Here is a 16,113-nt window from a genome sequence, read left to right on the forward strand (position 1 = left end):
ACTTTTTTAAATGGGAAGATGGGAACATTTTTCCGTTACATTTTTCACTTATAAAAAAAAATGCCATGAATAAATTCTTGTTCAAAAAGTTTTGAATTTGGGAATAAAATATTTCATTGAGCCAAAGAGGTATGTGACCATGGTAATTCACAAATCTTCATGAGTCTTTTAAAATTATATTTTAAGTCTATTTGCTTAATCTTTGTGTCTGCCTGTCTTTCCTTCTGTGTTTATGCATGTACACACACACACTTTAGTTTCACTGCAAGCCCTTGCTGCATAATTTTTTTCTAACATGAAATAGGGATCCAGCAGTACATCTAAAGGGTGAATTTTACTTTAGGTGGCCAATGTGTGCTCTTGCTTGTGGTGGGAGGATCTATTTTGACCGTATCTGCCACCAGCTTCCTTGACTAACCTCCAAGGATCTACGTTAAACCTTTAACGTAAGGAAATAAAAATTGATAATTCTGCATATTGAGGTGAATAGGAGTCAGGGCCTGTATGAATTCTTTCTCAAAGCCATGCCGCTAGACCTCTGAGGTAGAGGAGGAAGCAAGCATGTGCCTACATATCAAAATCCAGGATCTGGCTTTTTGTCTAAAGGACTATGTGTATGTAACAAGACCTCTTCTTGAGAATGGTTGCAGAATGGGTGGAGTCTTCATGATTTAATATACTTTTCTACAATGCTTTTGTCATGAATTTATACTTTGATTTCCATACAGGTGAACATGGAGGCATATATGCTGTCTGTTGTTATAACTAGAGCTATTTAAAAAAAAAAAATCCATGAAATCCTTTTTAGTGAATGGAAACATGCGGCAAAAGGATTGGTGGAAAATGTCTGTGTTCCTTGAAAATTTCTAATTCTTTATTGGACCCCCCTCCCCCCCCCCAACACATTTTTATCATAGAGGATTGTTTTATTTGGCTAGCCTTTTATTTTGTTACTGAAAACAATGCCCCTTATTTTCTGTCTTTTCCAAATGAACAATGTTCACAGTGTGAGATAGAGAAGGAACATTGCTTTCTACCCAGCCCTCATCCTAATGCCTTTTTCATTCATATCTTGGCAGCTTTACTAAATGAAGCTTTATAATGATGTCGTATTGATAATAATGGCAAACTCTCCATTAGGAAGTTGTAGAGTTAGTAACCCATTTTAACAGCACTTCAGGTTTGTGCCTTGGACAGATCTCTGCTGTGTAGAATACCGCCGAATACCACCGAGACCAGCGTTACCCTTTCGTGCCCGCCGTCCCCACGGGCTACAGGAAAGCCCACGTGGCAGGAAAGGGGGCTGCGCGTGGAGGGGACCAAAACCCTCCTGCCCGTCATGCAGGTTTGAAGCTCGACTGGAAGAAGTCCTGCAGCAGGCAAGAGCCGCCAGGCCAGCGCTAGAGGGAGTCACGATCACATGCTAGGCCAGGGTGCTGCACAGCCAGCGCTTGCTGCTGGCTTCAATAACGCATTATAATATTAGTGCTAAATTCTTCTTTGTATCCGTTAGTCACATTTTTCGGTTTCTTCCCCTCCTCTGTTCCTCTACAATAACTGTTGTAAATTAAACAGTTACTTTTCTTCCTCTAGTTTCAAAGCATCAAAGATGTATGTGAGCCCATTACCTTTGATGCTGATTTCCTGTTAGAATGCATGTTTTGGCGTTGCGACATCCTGAAAAAGTTTAATCTGAAGCAGAAGAACTGTAAAATGAAGAGAGCAATTATATACAGCCCAGAGCTCTGAGCAGCTGAAATGACAACAAAGTTTCATCTGTTTATTAGGTTAGCTCTGTTTCAAATAAAATACTATTAGCAATTTATGAAGAGGAGACTAGGACTTTGAAATTGAATATCTGTCAATTAAATCTGAAAATTTTAATACGAAATGCTTTTAAAAATCAAATAACATCTAATAAAACCTCAGATTTCGTCAACAAAATCAGGCTGCACCTTGGGCATACGCTAAAGGAAAAAGCAGTGTATGCATGGCAGAAAGTTACCTGAGAATGGGAGGAGATCTTCTTGTACACAGAGAGAGGAAAATGAGGAATTAAAACAGCCTTGTACTCTGCAAAGAGAATTACTATCCAAAGATGGCTACAGTTGTCAAGGCAACTTTGCTTTTCTTAGTGTTCCAAATATGGGCTCTTAAATCCTTACCAATTTCCCCCCTACAAACCCAGATTTTTTAGGTCATTTTTACTTTTCAATAGAAGATGATTGAGTAAAAATAGCCAAGCATTGACGTTCTTTCTAAAAGAAAATAATAGAAAATCAGCCAATACTTGAAATTGATGTTCCTGTCTGTAACTTATCCTTGGTAGTTAGTGAACAAGGTCTGGTGTTTAACAGGGCAGATTAGGGAGTCTGCTTGGAGTAAGCAAGAGATGAAAAATAGACATTGATCATCTTTAATGCAGACGCAAGTTCTAAGCTCTTTAGTTCTGATAGTGTCCTTTTGTTCTTTGTTTGTGTACCACTTAGCTATTGTTAAATATTGGTCTACACACTGTGATAAGTCACTAAAACCCTCTTTCCTTAGGCTTGAAGGTAAGCATGGAGAAGAGCTCAAACACTCTAGCTGACTGTTTTGAAGGAGAGAGCAGGGCAGCCTGAGTAAATGGGATTTGCTGCTCCCTTCGCTGTGGAGTGCCTGACTGACTTGTCCTGAGGGGTGGCCTTTTCTGTTATATTGCTTTTTCACCTGGTGACTGAATGCTGAAAGACTGACAGTACAATGATGCTGTATTTACCGACGCATGGATCTTGCAGCCGTATCCTTGTAGGACCCTTTGCTTTCCAGGGCAGAAACCATCTTTTGGTGTGTGCAAATGTATACACGTTTATAGCATAGGGCACATGGCTTGTGCTCGGTACCTTAAAGTTCTGCAGCTGTAATGTCAGTAAGCGTTCGCTGTTTCTGTGCCTGTGGGCCACAGGACTGTGCTTTGGATAATTTGCATGCCACAGTGGATAATCGGCTGAAGCTATTTCAGCTTTTCATGTTTGGTCACAATAATACTGATCATTCAAATCCTTGTTTATACTGATAAATGCAAAAAGAAGGACAACCTTGTAGTTAAAACCCTGGGTTCCACTCCCTGAATTTCCATATGGGAATATGAAGAATTCATTTTTCTCTGTCTTATGACACTTAAAATGAAAGCTCTGCAGGGCAGAGACTGTATCTTAGTGTGTGCCTATGTGTGGTACCTAGGATGTGCTCTGATCTCAGTTGGGCCATCAAAGTGATGCTTTATCACCTGTAACGTCAAAGAACAGATGTTAGCTCAGTTCTTTCCGGACTATAAGAAGGGCTTACAGTCTGCCTGCTGTGTCACATTGAAAGTCAGAATGGAAAAGCTGTTGTTTCTCTGTGAGTCAATAATGTACAAAATCTGTCCCATTTCTTATTTTAAATGTCATTTTCTTTGGTTTCATATATTTCAATGATAATATTGCATGACAGTATGCAAACGTTTATAGGACAAACGCCTTATGTTTGTACAATGGTCCCCCAAACTGTCTTTGCTGTAATATTTTCAGTGGTTTAACTTGATGGTGATTGTGCCAGAGACCAACAGAGACCATCCTGGGAAGAGAGACCGTTGTGCATCCTTTTGAGGTAAGGAGTAGCCTGTAGAATATCTTGCCTAATGCACTGTGGTCCATGAGTGGATCCAAAGCTCTACTATAGTACAGGTTGGTGAACATCAGTGTCAAGGGTATGGTAACAACTTCCAGAGCAGATCAAATGGTCCAGTGTTGGATGGCTAAGAAGATGTAGACGAAACAGCTTCTAACTGTGTAAAGCTGTGCTGGGGGAATAAGAAGAAATACGGGCATCCACAGTCCTGATGCTACAAATTATGATGCAACATATTAAAGAATTCCAGGACCATTATTCATGTTGGCAGAATGAGGTAATTATATTGTGATAATCAAAAGCCACAGATACTTTCTTTGACAGAACAATTGATAGAGATAAGACTAAACAGATGTGATGTCTGATCTCTTTTTGTACCTACTCTAGGATGAGATGAACAACATGCAGAATATGCATCTTTCTCTCTATGGACTAAAAAGGGACCCTAGGTGAGTAGGTCCCTAAAAGCGACCCCAGATGGAGATGTTCCCGCTGCAGATTTAAGTTAATTTCCTCTCCTGTCCCCCATTGAACGCATTCCAAGTAAACATCCAAGTAAAGTGGATGGAAGTTTTGTCACCGACTCTGGTGCAGCCAGGCTTTCACCCCATGACTGAGCCGGACGTGAATTTGTACCACTGCTTTGAAAGTGAAAGAATTAGGGCCATGTGTTCCTGAGGACACATTTGGCCAAAGATTGGACTGAAATTGATGAAAAGGTGTTTCTGAAATCTCTGTGTGTGTCTGTCAGCATTGTCAGGAATTTTCTTTTGAAAGTCTAACCTTAAGTCAGTTATCTGAGTTGCATTAGCTAAGTCTCTCTTTCTACGTAGCTATTACTGTTCAAAAGCCCTCAATGGATACCTGACTACTAAGAGAGATGTGTCATTGGGGGGGGGGGGGGGGAGAAGCCCTACCCCAAACTCATACCTGAGTTCTTGCAAGTTCCTCATTGCCAAATTACTTTTTTATATTAATATGACTCTCCAGTATGTATATTGGTTTTATTTTATGGTGGAATGCAGAAAGCATTGGCATTTGTTTCCAGTCCTCCAGGTTTGAATGTGCTGTGATAAACAGTTCAGACACATATTACAGTACAGAAATGAAAGTTAAGTTACATTGGCATTTGCTACTATGTAAACACCAGTTGTTAGGAAACGATAAGCATTACTGATATCCCAAACGTATGTATTAGCAGGAACAATGTTATGTAAAATGTTAACATCTGTCAAGACAATATAAACAATTATAAGTAACTTTCTTTTAATGATGCAATTATACAATAACAAAAGGTGCACTGTAAATTAACATGACACCACACCAGGTTTATGTATTTTAGGGAATAAATTCCAATCCAGCTAAGAAAACAAATAAAGTTTCTAGAGAATCCCTCTGGAAAAAAAGAAAAAAAAATAACCCTCTGCTAAACCTTTACGAAATAAAGTCTGGGAACTGAGATTGTTATTAAATCTGACCTTGATCAGATTTTTATTATGTCAGAAAAAATGGTTCTTAAGAGACAGAGTTGTCATGGGATTAGAGTACATCTACAGCAAGATGTTTCCATGGCAACAAATCAAACACCATTTCCTAAGTCTGCAGTCGTCTGCTTCAAAACCATGAACTTAGCATTGAATAATTATAGAGAAACGCAGTAATGTTGTGTAAAGAGAGGGGGGAAAATAAATCAATCTGGAGGCAGTGATTTATTTTAAAATGCCAATTAACCCCATCATTGTGATTGTTTGGAGCTTCTGTTGGTGGCGACAGGTCCCACATAGGTATTTGGTTTTACAAATTGAAAGCATAATTTTTTTGTCACACATAACCTTAAAAAAAGTGAAAGACGAATCATAATTCCACCAGAATTAATGAAGTCTGAAAGTTATGTATAAAAGCTGTAATAGAAATTCAGAGTTGTGTCAGAGACTCCGGGTGGCAGTAGCACATGATAATCTACCTGAATTCTCCTCATGTTTGAAGGATCTGAAAACATACTTGATACGGGTACGTGTTTAGTCTCCTACAACCAATGAGCTATCTAAATTCATAGGCTCCAATGTCACACAGCTGTAATCTTGGTGGAAAGTTAAACCAGTGAACACATCACCACTTAGAACTTGGGGAGTGAGTTAAGGCTATTTGGTTTATCAGTCGTCTTCCCATTCTGCCGTAATTGTATTATGAATGTTTTGTTCTTCTACAGAAGCCGCACTTTCTGCGTTTATCTGTTGCGTGGTGACATCTGCCTTTGTTTCTCTCGTTTTTCCTCTACAAAATGGAACATGTTCTTCCTCCCACTAGTTATTGGGAGGTTTCCTCGGTACATTTGGGACATATTCTACCAGCAGGTCAAAAGACAAGTTGCATTTTGACTTTGCACGTGATGTATGACCTTTAACAAAAGGACACAGGTTCAACGCAGAAGCGTAGTCTTTAAACGGTGAGTGAAAACAGCCTGTGCCTGCGTGCCTAGTTTTGGGTACACGTTATTCCACAACGTGGCGGCCGCAAACGGGTGCGGGGTGAGATTTGGAAACCATAGTCCTGAGAATTTGTAGTGACGGACTGTCCGCACTGTTGTAATTGCTCGCACAACAGCTGCACGTTCTCTTTTCTGACAAGGTCTTGCTATCAGAAAAATCCTAGGGCGGGCCACCATTTCTGTGCGTTTGTTCCAGCTAGGAGTAATCTGATTAGTAACGGTGTCACCATTAAGACACAGTGGGCAAGCACAGCAGCTATCAGAGGTCCACATGCTAATGGTGGATTGTAGACTGTAGTAATAGATCGTTTACAAATATGGTAACACGAAGCTGATCTCTAGCTGCTGGGTGAATCCTGTGAAGGTTGTGGATTCTGCACTGCAACAAAAGAGTGGTTTTAAGAGGAACCGGTGTAGTCCCGAATCTCATCGCCAATGCTGCTTTCCCCTTTGTTGCCTATTGATGAATTCGCTCAACTTGTCCTCCATCTCTGATTCAGCTACCCCTGCCTCCTAGTTTGGAACAAGGACACTCTTGCTGCCTGATATGGTGATATGTCCAAGTCCAGCTCCAAATTGGGTCATTTGATAAACCTGGGATGAGGGTACTGCTCAAACAGTTTCCAGAAATGCTTGCTTCAGTGTGGAACAAATGCTGGATCGTTTGGTCATCCAAAATCCAGGTGATCAGGAATCATCTCAGGTCAGTACGTGTTGTTTCTCTTCTGGACTCCAACTGACGCAACTTTGAAGGCTGGGGGATGTGTAGAGATGCAAAAGAAAGTTCAGGAAATAGTTTCTTGAGAGTGTCACAAGAAGTTCAGTATTAGATTGAATGCTGGGTTTGTAAGGTATTAATTTGCCTACCTCAGGAGGCTAACTTCACTGTTTAGACCAGAAGCTGTATCTTATTTTAATTCAAAAGATCTGTGGGAGTATTCCCTTAATTTTAAAACCAATGAGTCAGAATAAGGTAAGTGCAGCAGCTGAAACTTCTTCATGTAGATTGAAATGATAGGGATCTTTCATTTCTTATGTGTGCACAATTTACAGCCATTAAAAGTATTAGTGTCATAGAAAATGGGAAAATTGTTTGTTCCCCAAAGGTGTAAGGAAAATTATACTCTTCTTGTTCACAATAGGGGATTGTTAATAAAGAGGGAGAAGTGATCCCACTCTGAAATTCACAGTGTTTTTAACATAGCCAAAAATAATAGTGCTGATCTGCATTTGTAATGGAAATATATTGATAAATAGTTGTATTTTCATTCTGTCATGAATGTTTTATACAATAATAAATCCACCAGTGAAGGAAACAGCCAAAAAAAAAAAAAAAAAAAAGAATCTCCCTTACCACAGTGTCATAATTTTTCAGTTGATTTCTCTTAACACAGTGACATGGGAAAAGGTCTCTATCTTCATTTTTGCCATTGGAGAATGCAGTTACAGAAAAGGTAAGAGACAGATTTTTTCAAAGAACCACCTCGATACTTTTGCAAATCCCAGGTGGGGCTTAGCTGCACCATTCATTACATGAAAACTCTAGAGTTTAATGACTTCCCCAACACTATATTTAGCAGATCGTGAGTTTGAACTAACATTTTGCAAGTCTGTTGTTACACTTCTCATCATTGGCCCATCCTTTTTAATGAGACCTGTACCCTTAGATAGTGGTGTTCCACCATTTCAGGGCCACTGTGTGATCTACAGGACACCATGTGGAGTGGGCAGAGTTTTGTCGGAATAAGTTAACTGCCAGTTGACGTAGTAGATCAAAAGCCAAGTTATGTAAATTTGTAGAAGATAAAAGATAATCTCATTAGAAACAGAGTATTACTGTTGGTATAATAGATAACCCAGGCAAAGGAAGGTTGCTGCAAAAAAATGCATGTAACTTGGAAAAGCCCCCTGGGATTGTGTTTTTGCAGGACTCCTGGAAGTCATTTGTCCGTGGAACTGGGGATATGGTGGTGCCTCAGTCTGTGGCCCAGTCAGCTCCTTCACCAGCTGAATGGCATAAATCCTAATTTAAAATATACAAGAAAGATGAAAGCTACTGAAGGCTTGTGAAAATGAGTTTGTGGCCAGAGCATGGCCCATTAAATGACATAAATTTCCCTCTGGGAGAACACAAAAAGTCTGAGCCGCGTCTCTTTGTTGGCTTAACTCATATGCTCCTACGTCATGTAAATGTTTCTGGAAATATCGCCTGATATCTCTTGCCCATTAGTTTTCAAGGCCTCAAGTCATATTTTCACAAACCTTTCTTTCGTGTCTGTATTTCAACAGTAGAGGTATGTAGAGATGGCAATCCCACAGGCAGTTAGAGGAGCATGCCATATCTGTAATATGTACAATAGGGGTGGGTTATACTGACTTATACAGACCAAAGAAGCAAGAAGTAACCCAAGGATATTAGGACTTTGTTGTCATGTTCAGGTCAAACTGTGTGTTTATAGCTACTTGTTGCAAGCTGATTTTTTTGCAACCAGACTCGCACATGGTCCAACCCAATCTCAGAGTTTGGAGTGTCACCGTGATGCACTATCACTAATGATTATTACTTTGTGGAAATACCTAAATATTGCAAATAAATCCCTTCCATTACTGAATGGAAGGACTGAATTTGGCACTTTTGCCAAATTATTCAGGGGTGGCCAGGAGCACATGCTGTCCTGATGGATGAGTACGGTGGGGAGGCACAGCCCCATCTGTAATTATGACTTACTTTATTTAAGGGAGGAGCTGGCATTATGTGGGTCTAGAGGCTCGTGGACAGTGAATTTCTGGCTGCATGTGGTGGTTGATGGGAGCTGTGGTGTGTGGAGCTGCTGAAGCTGATTCACCATTGTCCTGTGGGGTCAGCTCAGTGATTTGCTGTATAGGGCTTCAGAAGAGCTACCCTGCTGACAGGGCTTTGCCATGGGACCCAGGCACCTGCTTCCTGCAGGCTCAGGGCCGTTACAGCCATCGCTCTTCCGATTTGTCTGAGCTCCCTCGAGCTGGGTCAGGTAGGAGGATGTGAAGTTTTGGGACGAGGACTTGTTGCTGTCAGTGCTGATGATACTTGGATAAGGACATTCTTAGGCAAAAAATGTGAGGTCAGCAGTCTGAAAAAATTAGTCTGGATAAATCAGGCTGCACTGGGGCCATCTATTTCTGGAGTGTCTTTCTGTATAATCGGACATTAGATTTACTGGTCAATGTTGAGCTGCCAATGAATGCTGGAGCAACCAAACAAAACTGCATACAGGGAGCATAATCAGAGTGATTTTTCTCATTAAATAAAAGGAGGAACTGGCCCTGCATTACACTTAAAATGGTGTTCGTATGATTCTGGGTAATGGTGCAATAATGATTATACTGCTCAGATAAATGCAGGAAAGAAAGGACTGCACATCTGAGCTGACCATATGGGAGACATAAGGGCTGGCAGTGCAAGTGTTCAGCTAGGTGAGGATGAAGTACTTCGCTGATTGTCGGCACTAGTGAGACAAGGCTAAATATGATGGACACTTCACATAATAAGGTGGGGGGTTTGTCATCTATGGGCCAGATTCAGGGCAAAACTTTCACGTGAGGACAGACAGGGAAGACTGGAGCAACTAATAACTGGGATGATTAATGAAGGAAATATAACAAAGAGTGTACCTAAATAATGGATAGTGTGAAGGCAGACACTGCGTGCTCCTGTTTGCCCTTTCTCAAGAAGATACTGAAATGGGAAGATGCCACATTTAAAATTAACTGAGGACACTTGGGTTTTTAAAAACAAGCCCTATGATTAACCTATCACATTTACTGCCTCAAGATTTAATTGAGGTCAAGAGCCTAGTAGGGTTCCAGAAAGGATTAGACATTTATGTGGACAACGGGAACATCCACAATTGTAATACTGCTAACTTAGTTATATCACATTTACTGAATAATTGGGGCTATTTATTTAAAGTGCTCGCTATCAACATCTGAAAGGGACTTTGCAGAGCCTTTAAACAGTTTTAGCATCAGCCCTCCATAAAGAACTCAGCAGAGCCGCTCTTGCCTCGGAATGACGAGTACAAGCGAGGGGGCAGAGGGGCCGGTGGCGGCGCAGGAGCGCGGCCCGTGCAGCGCGGCGCCTCAGCAGCAGGTGGCGGCCGCTCCCGCAGCGGCGCCCCGGGGCCCGCGGTGCGCTGCGCGGGGGCTGCGCTGCAGGGGGGGCGCGGCGCCGCTCCGCGCGAGGGGGCCGCTGCGGGGAGGGCATGCTGCAGCCCTGCGGACAGGCTGACGCCACCCACCTCCGCACGTCTCCCGCCAGCTCAGTTTTGGGGAGAAGTTCCCCGGGGCGACGCGTGCTGGAGAGCCGGGAGCCCGGCCTGCGGGGTGCCGCTGGCGTGGGGCCGAACCGTGCTGGTGCCCCGGGCCTGGCCATAAGGGACGCTCTCTTTGTGGAGGCGGATGTCCCTCCTGGCACGAGCCGTGGGCTCAGTTCTGCTTCCACCTCGTTCATGATGAATTTTGTTATCTGCAGCAATGGACCCCAGGAAGTCCTTGTGCTGGGTGTATATATAGATAACTTGTGCCGACAGATCAGGGAAGCAAACTGACAGGGACTGTAAATGTTTTTGTATCTGATTATTAGTTTGTTTGTTTTTATATATATATAATATATTAAACTTAGGTTTCCTCCTTAGACTGGAGGAGTTAGTACAGAATCTACTAGAAAATGATAACACCAAAAGTGCTTTTTTCTTGTGGAGACATTTAAACATTTAAAAATAAATCCAAAGGACCTGGAAAATTAACAACGTACTAGCAGTACTCCTGTTCTATACCTTTACCAGTTCTCCTGTTTTATGAACGCTATTAGAATCTGAAAGTTATCAGAGATCACCAGCAGCGATAGTTGCCTCAGAGACAACAGAGCCTGCTGAAGTTATATTTCATAAATGTTCCTTGACCGCTAGATAGACGCATGCTCCAAGAGGTACGCTGCTGCAGGTCATGCTGTGAGACAAGGGCCTCAGTGTAACTGTTGTCTAAGAGGTCAGTTGTCCAAAATGAGTATTAGCTGCCTTTCGCTGGCTCTTTGACCTCCGGACTTGCTTGGCGTGGCCGTTTGGCCATGCAGGCTTGTGCATGGCCGTCAGACTGACTGCAGGGTGTTTGCTGGGGATCTCTCCCGTGACCCTTGTAGGCAGTGTCCTGGGTCCCGCAAGAGCAAAACCTGTACAGTATGGGTATCTTTCACCTCTAATCAATCTGCCTATCTTCTGCAAGTATTAACTCGCTCTAAGGGCAGCAGTAGTAAAATATTGGACAAGGGTTAGTTCCTGAGAGAACACTACGTCGTTATGCTGTCTTTAGACGAAGACTGAAGACAGTAATCAAAAGGGCTATTTTTAACCGTGGGCTGATTTATTTGTTTTTCTTGTACAGCTATTGCACCTGGAGCCACTGATGATGACTTGATTAATTCTCACCGTTTTTTTTTTTTTTTTTTCTCCCACCTTTCTCCACATGACTCTTCTGACTGGCATAAAGTTGCGTTGTGGCAGTCACAGTCTTGGGCTCTACCCTGCAGCCCCAAGGAAAGGCAGCTTTCAGCTTGCCAGAGAGGGCTGGGATCCTGGACCCGATGCCCATTTGCCAAGGGGATGATATGTGTGGAGCTAAGTCAGCTGGGAGGGCTTTTCCCTTCCTCGCATAGACGCGTGGAGATGCAGCTGTAGCTGAACTAGCTGCAGGCTACCTACCTGGTGCCCTGTGAGCAGCACAGCAGAGGCTACATTGCACAGACTGCAAAACTCTCCTGAGAAAGTGAATAAATTGGTGGTGATCATATTCCAGCTGATGCTGGATAATGTGGTACCTAATTGCTATGTTGTTGGCTGTACCACAGCTAACTTATTTAAAGCCCATCTGAGTATCTGTACAACGCAGTTATATTAACTTTATAGCCCTATGCTGAAGGCAAAAGAATGATCTTGAGATTCTTTTAATTCTTTTCCCCCTTGGAGTGTTGGGCCGGGGCTAAGGAGAGTCTCCCTGTCTCTCTGAGCTTTTTACCTGCAGTGGGGATAGAGGGGGAGATGGAGTTTTCCTGCCGTGTTGCCTGCCAACTGCTGCAGCCTGAATCTGCCAGATCTGGGCTCTGCAACTTCCTTGTGAGATGCCTTCCCTGACTTTTGTAGCAACGTTTAATGCTGAGTAAATTCAAGGCTCTATAGCTGTTGGAGCAATGTGGGAGCATGTAAGGAACCAAGGCTTTTGAAAGTACCTGTGGATTTTGAAACCTCAGGCATCCATCCTGAGAAAACCTGGGAAGAGCCAGTAATGAACCTGCACCAAAGCAGCTGCTTCTGCAAAGCCCGTCCTCTTGTCTGCCCCATCTAGAAGTGTTCTCAAAATATTCTGCCTCCTAGGATTTTCTAAATATTCTTCATTCTTCCCTATTGTAACTAACACCTTATTTTTTCACTCCAAGTGGCTCAGTAACAGCCACCTCCCTTTTTATTTTTCCTAGTTAAAGGTCAGCCTGAGCCATGTATTACTGATGAAAGGACACGGCCCAAAGCCAGCCTAGGGGCCCAGTTTGTTGTGGATGTCTCCTGAGGGCACTTCGTTGGCAAGTGCATGCATTGCAACTTCTGAGAAGCTTAGAGAGATTGCTGTTGTTTAGGATAAGCTCTATCATATTTATTATTCCACTAGTAATATTTTTGGTTTTTTTTTTAAATATTTTCTTCACAGAACCTACCCGTTTTCAAGCTGTAGCTTTGAGCCTACTCTGTGCAAAGTGTCAGGAAAGACTTTTGTCCTCAAAGCTGAAGAAACGTTTCCCACCAGTGGAATGGTGTCTCCAGAGGACCAGAGGATGAAGGTGTCTCTTCCCCCGAAGGGCATAGACGAGTAGCGTGCAGAACGTGAGTTAAGTTCTGTTCTCATGCTTGAACATAAAAAACTGCTGGTTTTAGTCCATCTGCACATCTTCCTTAAAGTCAAATCTTGAAGGATCTAATCTAACGTACTTGAGCAAACAGCAGACAGACACAGTGGAAGGGAATCAAGGGCAGCTGTGGTAAGCCCTAGATGTGGAAAACAACAGAGGGGGAAAAAAAAAAAAAAAAAGGGCTATCTGTATCTTCTACTGAAACCAACCCTCAAAAGAGACAGAACGTCTACAGAAATTCCTATAAGGAAAAGGCACATTAACCATCCTCACTTTTTATTTGTAGCTCCTGTTTTTGCCCAGATTGCTAGGTGGACATTTACTTCCAAAGTAGATTTGCAGCTATTTCCTATCTTCCTCCCCCTACCTGGATCCCACCTCCTGTGGACAATATGGCTGATTGTAACATTTGAAATGCTTGGTTCATGCCTCCTCCCTGACCTAACACTTAGAGCAATGTTAGTCTGTGGCTTTATTGGTTAAATTTGAAGCATCATCATAAGTGCCCTTACTCTGGTTTCCAGCTGGGCTACGCAGATACCCAGTAGTGGAAACATCACATATATCTTTGAGATACAGACCTATGAAGAGAACACACCAAAACCTACTAACTTGTATCATTTGTAAATAAGGAAATCTATCTTGTATCTTTTTCCCTTCTTTTTTGGGTGAGTTTATCCATAAATTGAGAATGTTAAGAATATTTATCTCACTGCAAAAATAGCTAACACTTTTGTTCTCTTGGAACATAAATTGCACCATGATTTCTGAAGAGCCTGTTCTTTAGAGGGGTAAGACGCAAAACAATAGACACAGTTATATAATAGATCATCATTTAAGGTAACACATTCTGCCTGACATATAGTGTTTTGCACGTTTTGAATTGTCTCCTGCCAAAATATTCAGGCCTGCAGGGGGAACCCCTGTTGGGAACACAGGACAGATGGATCTGAATCCAGTCATGAAACTCCCTGGGGCCAGCAGTGTGATGCTAATGATCACACCACAGTAAGATGTAAAACATACCTTTGTGCAGCTCAGTGTAAACAGCAGCTCAGGGTATTATGATGTAAATGAGAAACCAGCAAGAGATGATGTGTGAATGGAAACACAGCAAGGTGCTCTGTTATGGAGCAGAAAGCACAGTGCAAAGGGAAATTCTGCACATTTCAAGTGGAAGTGGAATTAAAATGTGGACTCACTACTTCATTGCAGAGATAAACTTTAAATACTGCTTGGGCTGCTGCAGAAGCAGGGATCTCACCAAGCTGTAAGGTAATACCAGCTGATGTTCTGGAAGGGCAACAGAGAAGTTATAATTAGGCTTGAGCTGTGATTCCACTTCCTGGACTCTCGGATTAGGACCTGGAAGATGGGGCTGGGCCCAAAGGGAAGATAAAAGCTACAGGTAACATGTATCATAAAAATAATTCAGGTTGGAAGTGACCTCTGTAAGTCTGTGGTCCAGCCTCCTGCTCAAAGCAGGGCCAACCTTGAAGTTAAACCAACTTCAAACTTAGACCATGTTGCTCAGAACCTCATCCAGCTGATTTTCAGGTATCTACAGGGATGGATATTCCACAGCTGCTCTAGGAGACCTGTTCCAGTGTTTGACTACCTTCGTGGTGAAAACTTTTCCTATAATAATAGCCTAAAATGAATCCATGGATGAAAGATATGACAGTTGAGACCCTGATAACAGGCAGGTGTTAGTGGGGTTTAGGGGGATACCTAAAGGCCCAGAATGTGCATTTGGGTCCTCAGCTTTTTTTCAGAAATTTCTGATGCTGGTTTGAAGGCGCTCTGCTCTGTAGTTAGTGGCAGCTTGCCAGACAGGATTTGCGCTAGGCTCTTGTAAAACAGAAAGGTACAGTCAGGGGGTAGGGTATCACCAATGTAATTTTAAAAAGAGCTGGGCAGTGGGAGCATTGCCATGTCTGCTGCTGGTTTTATTGTAACGCTGATGTGTCTCTTTGTCCCAGAGTTCCCTGTCCTCTTCCTCTCATCTCTAGCAATGAAGTGAAGAGCTTGCTGGGAAGCTGAGCTTGAAGCTGGAGGAGGTCATACTTAACTAACCTCCTGGAGTTCTTTGAAGATATTACTGCCGGGCCAGATAAGGGAAATTCAGTAGTGCGCTTAGAGTTTCAAAGAGCATTTCACAAAGTTCCACATCAGAGATTAATAGCTAAGGCAAAAGGTAAAGGAAGAGGAGGTAATAGAGGCTGTTGGATCAAAACCAGCTCAAGGGCAGGTATGAGACAATATCCCAGATGAAAACTTTTCAAGCTGGCAGAAGGCTGTTCATGGGACTGTTTCAGGACCTCTGTAATGCATAATCCAGACAGCACAAAGATGTCCCGCCATGCTCATGTCGATAAGGCAGCCCAGGTTTGGCACCAACAGCAACAAAGCATCCTAGCTGGCCCTTTTCTAGTCAAAAAGTCCCAGCCTGATTGGCAAGGAGCCCTGTCACGCTTGTGTTGGATGGACGCTGTTGTCAGCAGGAGTCTGGAGTTACTGGGGCCATTGCGAGGTGCTGCCGCAGCCCTGCCCTGCTGTCCTGTATGTTAGAGAAGACAGCGTATTTATTATTTGTTGAGGTCTTTGAAAAGAGTGAGCCTGCCCCTCAGCAGCAGCATGTACATGTGAAGCTGCTGATGTCTGGGAAGTTACTCCAGGTTTGTAGTGGGCTAAAAGAAGTGAAAATTTGGACTAGGGTCTCCCAAGGGCCAGGCACAATCCAAGCAGGTTCACCAAGACCCAGAGCTCTTCAGTGACTCTGCCAGCAAATGTCAAAATGGAGTTCAGTGCGGACAAACGTGAAGTAATTAACCTGCAAGCAAGGAACCAGACTGGGCTATGGTGCTAAACAGAGCAAGCATTCAGCAGGGGGTTTAAGTGAGGTATTTGGTAAGGAGTCGGGGGGATAGTTTCTTTTGGAAAAATCATTGAAACCATCAGCCCAGATCACAGCTGTAGTAAAAGTGCCAGTGAGACGAGGCTGTGTTAGTAGAGGGACAGGATATAAAACAAAAGAGGTGAC

The 16,113-nt window shown here is 42.8% G+C and overlaps 1 long non-coding RNA gene across 1 annotated transcript in view; it reads left to right on the plus strand.

Annotated features, from left to right (window-relative positions):
• The window catches only part of LOC138068824 (uncharacterized), a 41,758-nt gene that overhangs the window by 20,867 nt on the left and 4,778 nt on the right, over positions 1-16,113 (plus strand). The window contains exons 5-11 of the long non-coding RNA XR_011143600.1: positions 3,552-3,630; positions 3,750-3,928; positions 4,039-4,100; positions 5,861-6,097; positions 6,640-6,842; positions 7,534-7,593; positions 12,872-13,044. This is a non-coding gene — a long non-coding RNA (uncharacterized lncRNA). The remainder of the gene's footprint in view (positions 1-3,551; positions 3,631-3,749; positions 3,929-4,038; positions 4,101-5,860; positions 6,098-6,639; positions 6,843-7,533; positions 7,594-12,871; positions 13,045-16,113) is intronic.

The sequence above is a fragment of the Struthio camelus genome, chromosome 11, assembly GCF_040807025.1.
Source record: "Struthio camelus isolate bStrCam1 chromosome 11, bStrCam1.hap1, whole genome shotgun sequence".
Classification (NCBI taxonomy): domain Eukaryota; kingdom Metazoa; phylum Chordata; class Aves; order Struthioniformes; family Struthionidae; genus Struthio; species Struthio camelus.